Source organism: Atta cephalotes (genome assembly GCF_000143395.1).
Source record: "Atta cephalotes unplaced genomic scaffold scaffold00002, whole genome shotgun sequence".
Lineage (NCBI taxonomy): Eukaryota > Metazoa > Arthropoda > Insecta > Hymenoptera > Formicidae > Atta > Atta cephalotes.
In genome coordinates, this window is record NW_012130066.1 from 10556074 (window position 1) to 10567399 (window position 11326).

The 11326-nt window shown below is 29.5% G+C and overlaps 1 pseudogene; it reads right to left on the bottom strand.

Annotated features, from left to right (window-relative positions):
* Positions 1-229: 229 nt before the first annotated feature.
* Positions 230-1577, bottom strand: LOC105623836 (annotated as a pseudogene).
* Positions 1578-11326: the final 9749 nt, after the last annotated feature.

Below are 11326 nucleotides of genomic sequence, written 5' to 3' on the forward strand. Positions count from 1 at the left end.
ACTGTATAGCCATTATATGTAATATAATATAAATTAAGTATATAATATTTCTTTTGTCATATCCTGATCAAAAGTATAGAAAATGGACTATTTTCACTTTTTAAATAAACTATGAGCGATAACGATCTTTTATGAGGTCTAAGGACTCTCTTCTTTCTTTTTTCAATTTGAATTTGATTTGACAAATCAATTTCGACAAAGCAGAGAATCGTCGCTCTCTCCATTTCTATCATGTCTCGACTTTTTTTTTCATTGTTGTTAATACATCTTTTAAGATGCCTTCGTCAATGTTGAAATCTGCTATCCATTTTCGAAGGGCAGACATTGCAGGTAAAGAAAATTGTTTTGTTTTCCTCAGATATCTCTAAGCTTTGGGCTTACGCTTTTTAATGAAATTGCAGCCGCAATATCCTCCTTAGTCCAATGGATCTTCTTCTGCTTCAGATTTAAAAGTTTTTTTTATTTGTCCTGGCGTAAAAAACGGAGATAACTTGTCCTACATTTCCTGTGTCAACTGCTTCTTGAGCAATTTATCTTTCAAAAGCTAATCGACGTTTAAGGGTTTTCATTTCCAGACGTAAGGGTTTCGTTTCCAGACATAAGAATTTTGTTTCCAGACATAAGGTTTTTGTTTTCAGATGTAAGGTTTTTGTTTTCAGAAGTAAGGCTGCATTTCTGTAATTCCTGAGAGATATCTGTCTCAGCATAAAAGAAGAAATATTATTATAAAGAATAAAAAATTAAAATTAATAAAAAATTGAAGTATTAATTACATTTATTGTAAAAATAAATTAAACAAATATATATATTTAGGCAAACTTTTTTAAACATTTATGTAAATAATAAGTAATTAAGAAACAGGTGAAATACAATGACAGAATATACCAAAATTAGGAATCACTGCAGTATTTAGTGCAGTTTAAGTCGCACAGCTCGATACAGAGCTCGACACAATCCGTACTTGGATTAAATGAGCAATGGGCAACAAGTTGTGCAACATCTGCTTTTGAAAATATATTTAATACATAAAAAAAGGCAAAGTACAAGATAAGTTGGTATATATACTGTTGGTATATATTATAAAAATTATCGCTTGAAATATTATAAAAATTATCACTTAATGTTATAATAATCACTTTAAATGTTAAAAATGGACTATATGTATACCCAAATCGTTATCCATGGAAATTTGATTATTCTCTACGGCTGCCAGTGGAACTACATCACGTCTGAGTTTTACTCGTACATTCCTAGATTCTTCAATTAAATTTTTTAACCACGATTGATCTTCAAATTGTAAATGATGAAAATGTTCTGTCACGAACAGATATGAGCTAGACAAATCAATAGTACACTTAATAATTTCAATTAAATTTTATTAATTACAATATCGTGGGTTAATTACAATCATACCAACGAATATACATACCGGTTTTAGGGTTAACATTTTCTTTGCACATAAGTTTCCACCTTTCGATCATTTCTGTTTCTTTTTTCTTTGGAAATATAAAAAATTAATTTTTTGTTTTTTGTATTTTGCAAATTGTTTTTACAATTTTGTATGCACACGATGGCATCATAATGATCAAAATAAATCTATATTACTAACAACACTATGACCATTAGTTGTGATTGCAAGATGGCGATTTTCAGGACATTGCGCAGAACGTGATGAAAATGCATCCTAAGAACGAACTTGTTATTTCCACCATGGTAGCTATAGCAGTGTCGCTGTGCGTAATTTAATGTTAAGACACTACCAGTGTCTCCAGATTCATGTGTTTATCGTCCGCCACGAACTCGTCATTAAAAACAGTATTTATTTTTATAGTCATTGTATTACACTATGCACATGTTCGAGCACAATTTCATTCGAGTCTTCGAGGAATCGGCGAAGCTCGATATGTTTAGAGTTTATTTACCGCGCCCGTCAGAATATGAATTCCGAACGCCATTTCGATGACGCGCCAACGGAATCCGTTATTACCCGACGCCCATATGTACGAATTTTCCGCGCACAGATTCCTTCAGACTCTCGAGCCGCGTGATATATGCAATCAGTGATTGTCTATTATCGATCGATAATCGCGGGCGTTTGGTATGGCTTTTCTCCTCCAAAGATTTGATAAACTCATCGCAACGTTATTCCCACATATTGTACTTGTCTATAGTATTAAGCAGGGTAGCTTGTTCAATCAATTCATACTTCATGTGCACGATTTGATTGAACAAGCAATCCTGCTCACGATTTGATTGTCACTTGCGCTGTGACTCGAATTGACTAATGAAGTTATTTGACTAAATCTTGTTATTTTTATATCATTATATGCACTATTTGGCAACATTGCGTCTCAATTATATCGCATTATCTGTATTATTTGGTAACGTCCCAATTATATCAAATTGCATTAATAATTGTCATTCTTGAAAAAATCTTAAATTTTGCTAACAAAGCAGCTATATATTAGCTGATATTGCACTATTTGGCAACGTCGCATCTCAATTATTGGGTTGTCCGGAAAGTTCGTGCCGATGTTGAAAGAAAATTGAAACGCAGAAAATTTTAATTTAATAAATGTAATTTAAATTTTAGTCGGCACAAACTTTCCGGACAACCCAATATATCATATGTATTATTTGATAATGTCGCATTTATATCAAATGACATTAATGACCATCATTCTTAAAAAAAAATCTTAATCCTTCTATCATACAAATAATATCATATTGTGACATGCAATATATTTAGAAAGTTCAAACATTCGACTTGTAAATCGATTGAGAAGGATATTTCGTTTTTTTGGAAGACATTCATCGAACATTCAATGTTTTATCATGAACTAATTTGTAAACTTTGTCGATGAAGCAATGGATATACTTAAGGACCTGCTAAATGTTTAAAGATCATTTGAAGAGGCTTAATAAGAAGCCGACATGTAATGTCTATATATATATTCATTTAAATTTTAATTAAATCTTATTGTACTTTATTAATGTAACACCTTCAATTATTAATATTTTTTTATTCTTATCTTTATGTTCTTTATAATATTTATTTAAATTGTATTGTATAATTTAAGAGTTCTGTTGATCTGTTTATTATAATTTAATTTTTACGTTGACTGTAATTATGCTACACAAGTCTTATATTTTGATTTTATTCGGATAAATTTTGGTAATCATACAAGTAGATTATTCAAATCATGGATAAAATTTTGTAGACTTAATTTAAAAAGTATCTTACACATTAATTTTTTAAAAGATTGTATCATAAGATCATATACTACGACACTTAAATAGGTTGGTAAATTAAAATTTTAAATTTTAAAATTAAATTCTGTCATCAATAATTCTACTCGCAGATTTCAGAACTGTAAGGAAGTATTTATTCAAAGAATGAACTTAATTACAAAATGAACTTAATGACACACATAGGAAAAAACGATTATTACAGAAAAAAATTTTTTACTTGGCAAGCACATTATCTTACTGTTTCCCTATTAATAGCTGTGATGAATTTTTAAACACAAGAAAAGTCTTGTTTTTTCATTTTTGTTAAAAAAAAGGAAGAATTACATCTAAGTTCAATTGGTTACCAAATAAACAGAAAAAACAAATAATTAAAAACATAAAATAAAAGTATTGTCCTTAATAATTCACACATATATTCTTCACAACATGAAATTGACACAATATAAATTAACTCCAATTATAATTTTGCTTCTATGATTAAACACATCTCTCAAAACTTTCCTGTGGCACTTGTTTTGAATCGTTAAACAACAATATTCCTTATATTTTTAAGAATATCACCTGATGACTAACTATATCACCTGATTCTTTTTTTGATCTTCATTTCTCTGATTCTCTTCTGCCAGAGAAAGTTGGTTTATTAATCTTTTATTTGTTTTCATTCCTTATTATCTCAATGTTTTTTATTAGATGATAACTTTACTCTTTCTAACAGAAAAAAGAGAAACATCATTGTCGATTATATTAAGAGCATTGAACATACTCAAAAACTTCCTATTATCAAAAAAATGAATATAATTAATTACTCAATTCCCATTACTCAATAACATAATTTCTTCCTCTCTCTTTGCTTCTATTGACCACAAATTATCAAATTTAGAAATAGTTACAAAAAAGTTTCTAGAATTGCATCCGAATATCATATTTATTCATACAGATAAGGATAATGCTACAATAGCGTTGGATTAGAGATTTCTACATAGGAAGAGTAATAGAAATGCTTAAAGATACTGATATCTATGAAATAATTAAAAAAGATTTTTGCAAAAAACTGACATACATCATTGAGTGGCGTGCTTGTCAGATGGAAGGATTTAAATTATGATGCATCTCAAAATAAATAGATATCTTCATTGTGATGGAACATTGCCATTAGCACGCTACTAAAAATTCACAAACAAAATTGTCCATTATAAACTTACAGTTTCATCAATTGGCAGTCCATTGCATAATTTAGCGTCTTTTTTTACATTAAATCTTAATAGAATCTATATCTAAAACAGAGAGTTATATCAGTAATATTTAATTAGTTGATAACTTAAAGGATATTAATATTAGCAAAGATTATAAGTTAATATCTTTAAATTTTTTGAGTAGATTCATTAACTTCATTAACTTCAACTTTTCAAATCATCCCATTTCTCAGAAAAGAGGTATAATTTAGTTGGGCTTTATTACTTTATTATAGAGTCTTATTACTTTATAACAAAGACTTTCATTTGAAGAATATTACATTCATAATCAATACCATGTTACATAATGATTACCCATTTAAATTCTTTTGACACTATTAATAATCAAATTGAGAGTATTAAAAGAAAGAAACTTAAAACACAAAATAAAGATCAGAAAAATAAAGAACCGAATAATGAAGTATCAAGTTTATGATGCCTTTTATTTCTGGCTTCACAGATAAATTTAAACAAATTGACAATAAGAATATTAAAGCTTTCTTCCAGTTAGTACTAACAAGTATATTAAACAAGTATATTAAAGTTCAAAAAGATCATCGAATACAATCAACAAAATGTAATGTTATTTACAAAATCGGTTGCAAAGAATGTGTGTTTCTTATGTTGGACAAACGGGTAGAAAATTAAAAACAAGAATTGCAGAATATCGCAAGTATATTAATTGGAACAGAGCTATCCGTTCTGTGATAATTGAACATAAGTAGCAGACGCACGATTTCGCTAACACATTGGGATAACATCAAAATTTTAGACGAAGAACTATGTTACAATAAACAACTGATTGACTCGGAAATGATAAATATTAAAAAATAAATCAATAGTCTAAATCTTCAAACCGATAGGGAAGATCTTAATTAAAGCATATATGTTTATAAACAAAGTTTGTGTATTGGGAATACAAATTAGTTCGGTCCGTGCATTTATTTTTTTGTGCATTTATTTCAAAACAAAATAAATGAACAGATCAATTAAAGTATTGTTCATCGCTGCCTACTACTTTTTCCCATCTCTCAAGCAATTTTCGAATTCCATCTCGAAAAAATGACTCATCTTTGGAGGCGATCCAATTTTCGATTTCTGCGAAAGAAGTGAATCGGTGATTTGCCAAATCGTGCTACATCCTTCAGAACAACTAGTAATCAGAAGGAGCAATGTCCGGAGAATATGGCGGGTGCGGTAAAACATCCCATTTGAGCGTTTCCAAATATTTTTTTACGACTTTAGCGATATGCGGCCGAACGTTGTCATGAAGAAGAATAACTTTATCATGTCTTTGCTTGTATTCGACCGTTTTTCTCGCAATGCACGGCTCGAATCAATTAATTGTAGCCGATATTGGAATCGTCATGGGGCCAATCCCTTATATGGAAATTGTGATCAGTGATATCCGAGATAATCGCATCATCCTTCTTCATATTAATACGTAGACGGCATTCGAAAAATGTGCGCAGTTCACTGACCTATCGTCGTCGTCGTCGTCGTCGTCGTCGTCGTCGTCGTCGTCGTCGTCGTCGTCGTCGTCGTCGTCAATTGAGATCTTGTGATTCAACTCGTTAAAATACGTGGACAATGTGAAATTATCAAATATATGTGACAAGTGTTCATATGAAACCATCGATTATACTTTTTATGGTTGAACTCGAACAAGTTCGGTTGTATCGAGCACATATATTTTGATTTATATTTATATACAAATAGTGTAAACGAAAGATTTAAATATTTTGTAAGTTATATACGACAAAACTGCATTAACAAACCCAAATAAAACACAATTATCACAATAACATCAAATTGACATAAACTTTGAGTTACGTTGAATATGTCACGCTTGATGCTTTTGGTCGAAAAATTTGACTGATTAATTATGTCATTTTGACATCATTTTGATAACATAATGACCTCCAATAAAAAAATTTTTAGAAATCTCCAAAAAGATTGGAAATTCATCAGTAAACACAATTTTACATGTAACGTGCATGAAATATCAGCAAAACAAGATAACTGTAATATACCGTATACACTGTTTTGCTGACATTTCATGTTACACGTATGTTACATGTAACATTGTGTTACTAGAAATATTTGTTTTAAATAATAATTATATACAAAATGTAAAGAAAATTGTTTAATGATACATTTTATAATTAAATATATTTATATGCTATGAGAAAACAAAATAACTATAAAAGATTATGAAGTCTATAAAATGTTAGATTTTATATTAAAGATATTATTTATTTATCGTATATAAAATTATTATCTCATTGTAGTTGAAAATGTAGAATTATTATAATAGTAAATGTTAAAAAATTTTCTGATCGTAGTCTAAATTATAGATTTAAATTATAGATATAATTAATTTTCAATACACTTTTAAAACTTTATGATGATTTTTCATATAAAAATAATCATGCATGCATACATGTATACTATAGGTAAATGTATAACGTTACATATAAATATAAACACCGCACCTAGACCACAAAATAATTTTTAATAAAATCTGCATAAACAATAAGGAATATTAATAGCTAAAGATTCTCTTTGAAATAACTTTATCTGATAGTCTAAAAAATTAAGAAAATTATAATTATAATTACTTCAACTAAAAATTTTAATAATAAGGATTAAATAAGCTTTTAATAGATGGTCTAGTTTGATTTAGGACAAGTGGATAAAAAACTTAATATAAAAGAAATAAAAATAATATCAAAAACAATCTCATAAATAAGTCATATTTCTACTGATATGAGATCTCTGATGTGTTTAACCATCTCTTTAAAAATTTCATTGCTTTTGGTAACTTAGTTTCTCCAAATTATTCGAAATAATCTTGGATAAAATAGAGCGAATAGTAACATTTATATTAGTGGTAACTGTCATGCGACCACAAGATAATTAACCTATGTATAATTAAAAAATACAGAGTATTGTATATATATATATATATATATATATATATATATATATATATATATATATATATATATATATATATATAATAATATATAAATTTATAGATAGATATATGTATACGTAATATATAGATAGATATTAGGTGTACAACTTTGCTTCCGCCGTTTTTTTTCTGAAATTTGAGGCTTTATTGTAAAAAACTGATTATACATTTATGATTCAAAGTATTGTCCATCGCTGGCCACTACTTTCTCCCATCTTTCGGGTAGCGTATGAATCCTGCGTCGAAAAAACTGTCATCTTTTGAGGCTATCCACGAATCGATCCAATTTTTTATTTCTTCATAAGACCGGAAGTGCTAGTCAGCCAGGCCGTGTGCCATTGATCGAAACAAGTGATAGTCAGAGGGAGTAACGTCTGGAGAATACGGCGGGTGGGGTAGGATTTCCCATTTCAACGTTTCCAAATATGTCTTGACCACTTTCGCAACATGGGGTCGAGCATTGTCATGCTGCAAAATCACTTTATCGTGTCTTTCGTTGTATTGCGGCCGTTTGTCTTTTAATGCTCGGCTCAAACGCATCAATTGCGTTCGATACCGATCGCCTGTGATTGTTTCAGTCGGTTTTAACAGTTCATAATACACTACGCCAAGCTGGTCCCACCAAATACAGAGCATGATCTTGAACGTCAAAATCACCGTTCTTGAAGCGTTGAAACCACTCACGACACGTTCTTTCACTAATAGCGGCCTTACCATAAGTATTTGAGAGCATTCGATGAGCCTCAGCCGCAGATTTCTTCATATTGAAGCAAAAAATTAAAATCTCCCGCAAATGACGAGAATTTGGCTCGTAAACTGACATTTTCAATCGAGAATAACTTTGATGCAGACACAAATCAACTAATGTTTCTATGGGGTTATGTTGACAGATGCGCAAGTTTATTGTATGATCTATTTATTTCGACCACCACTTACCGCTAAAGCCATCTATAGGAAAACGGCGGAAGCAAAGTTGTACACCTAATAATTTCAGATTTATCATTCATATATACATCATACATGAAAAGTTAGCAGCTGATTTATAAAAAAAATCTTCCATCTGGTCAAATACTCAAGAGTTTTAAGGAGAAGGGGAGGCACATTTTTTGGCCTCCCCTTCTCCTTAAGGCAAAATAACTGTCTTCTGGGAACAGTTTACGGGCAATTCTAGAATAATATTTGATTCATCTATTTTAGAATTCAACAATTTCCAGTATAGTTTTCATGATATTGTTCGAAGAAATACATACTGATTTGACAGATTTCTTATCTACAAACAAGATGGAGATTATTTTTGGAAACTATATACAAAATATATAAATAACTATGAAATATATAAATAAATATTTTTAATATTATTAGATACATACTCGTACTTTTAGATGTTCAGGCATCATTATCATTATTCAGTTGTAATTCAGTTCTGTTCATTTCTGTATTAACAACATACCGAGTTGCTGCAATAAATTTGCTTTGTTAAAGCGATTGCCAAAAATTCATATTTTCAAGAATATGTAACTACTCCCAAAAAATTAAAAAGACACTTTACGGCTCCTGACTACTCAGCCAAGAACTCTGCGTTGACGATGGCGATACAGAATCAGATGGCGAAAACGATAATCACACATTTAAGCACGAACCCATGTCCGTGTGCTCGCCTGCGGCGCGCCGAGAGTGAATGAGTGAGCTCTTTTTTACATTAATTACTTATTACAAGCGAAAATGCTTTCTCGGCAATCTCGGCTGCTCGGCGGCCCTAGGCATCAATAAAGGGCAGGGGACATTCTAAATAACATATAAATTTTAAATTGTAGTAATAGTATACCCCCCTCCCATTAATCCAGAATAATATAAATCATGTTAAAACACAACAGTTTACAAGATATTTAATTGTTTATTTAATTTTTCATGCGCATTATATAATATATCTCTCCTTCGTAAACTCGAGTAGCAAGAATAGTCCAGTAGAAGTAGAATTTTACTGGAAACAAATTATAAACCAGCATTTCTCTTCACGAAAGTCCCGAAAGATCATCAGAAAAGAAATGCATATGTTTGACACTCGAGACTTGTGCAATAGTTGCAAAAAGCACGTTTTTTGCTTATAAAACGAAAAATATTGATTTTATGGAAAAAAATTTGGTATGAAAAATGTAGGCATTCGAAATATAAAATAAGACATGGAACATTAAAATCCATCTTTATTCAATAAAAAAATTAAAAAATATCGAAAAAGATCTTTTTTTCACTCGCTCTGTATTCATTAAGATTTAAACACAAAGCTTTGAAATTCTCATAAAATGTAATCCTCGTAATGACGAATCTAGTGAAATATTCATTAATTTTTGCAAAAGCTATTTGTTCACTAAAAACCTGTCTGCAGAAAACTTAATTTCTTTATCTTTGAGCAGTCATTCAGCAATTTACAAGGATTTTGCTCCTTCAAGAGTTGCTACACATACTATCACATACACTTAATAACAAAATAATTTTTTGCAATTAAACTAATCTGAAATGACTTTAAAGAGTGGATATCCTTTTTCATATAAAAAAATAAAAATAATTTCGTTAATATGCATTATATCAAATAGCGTGAAGTATTCTGAAATTTGACATTCCGAAATCTGACATTTTTCTATAAATTTAAAAAAAAGATTACCTTCCGATTATTAGGAGTCGAGATAACAATTTTTTTTCAAAAAATCACTGTGGCTCTAATTTTTAAGATTAAGAGTTCCGTCTGACACCAATTTGTCAAGGAAGAATTGAATTTGCTGTTAAAAAAAAGTTTTGCCAAATGCTAGCGTAATTGTTAAAGATATAACACTAATTTTCGCAAATATAAAAGTAAATTAGTGTTACATGAAAAATATTTTGCAACTTTATTCAACAATTAGCAACTAACATTTAGCAAATTATTTATTATTTGTTTATATATGTCATTGTATCTGCAATTAAATTCATAAAAATAATTTTGTACTGATAATTCCGTACATTTAATTATCCAATTGGACATTTTTTACGGCATGTTAAATAAAGAAACATAGCTAATGTGACTTAAATTTGTTAATCAGATATGCACTCCATACTTAAACGTAATTTTTTAGTAATAAATTGAAAAAATAAAAATTCAAGAAATGAAGAACTAAATAAAGAACTAATTTCTTGGTTACACTTACTTTGCCAAACATTTGGTTAAGCTATTTGTTTATATCTCGTCGAGCTAGAGACTCAGATTTAAAAAAATCAACTTTCCACGTCAATTTATTTCTGAGAAAAATGTAAATTTAGCAAATTTTAACACACGAAATCAGATACGCGCGAATTGCCGAGCGGCATCAAGCGGATCAATCTTCCTCACTCGACTGCGTGCCGGCTTCCCTCCAGGGTTGTTTTATTTAAAATTTTTTTTTTAAACAAATGTTTAAAACATGTTTTAAGCATCAAATTAAATTAAACTTGCTTTTTTTTAAACAATTTAAAACAAATGTTTAAAACGTTATTTTTTTTAAATGTATTTTTAATATTATTTAGTAGAGGAGAAAATGATACTCCAATTACATTTTACACGATAACTGAGTTAATATAGTATAATGAATATTTAAGTTTAAAACTTGACAATTACATTCATTAAAATGTTGTTGAATCGATTCTGAACTCAAAATTACGAAATATTTATTACTTAGGACATTATTAATAAAAATGTGACAACGTTGCATAATGGCGAATCGAAGAGAAACATAGATGATAATGTTCCATAAAAATAGTCTTAAAAAGTTAGTTTTGTTTAGGAAACAGTTTGGTTATAAAATTAATAAAAAAGTAAAATGTATTGAAGAATATATGCATGTATACAAATGTA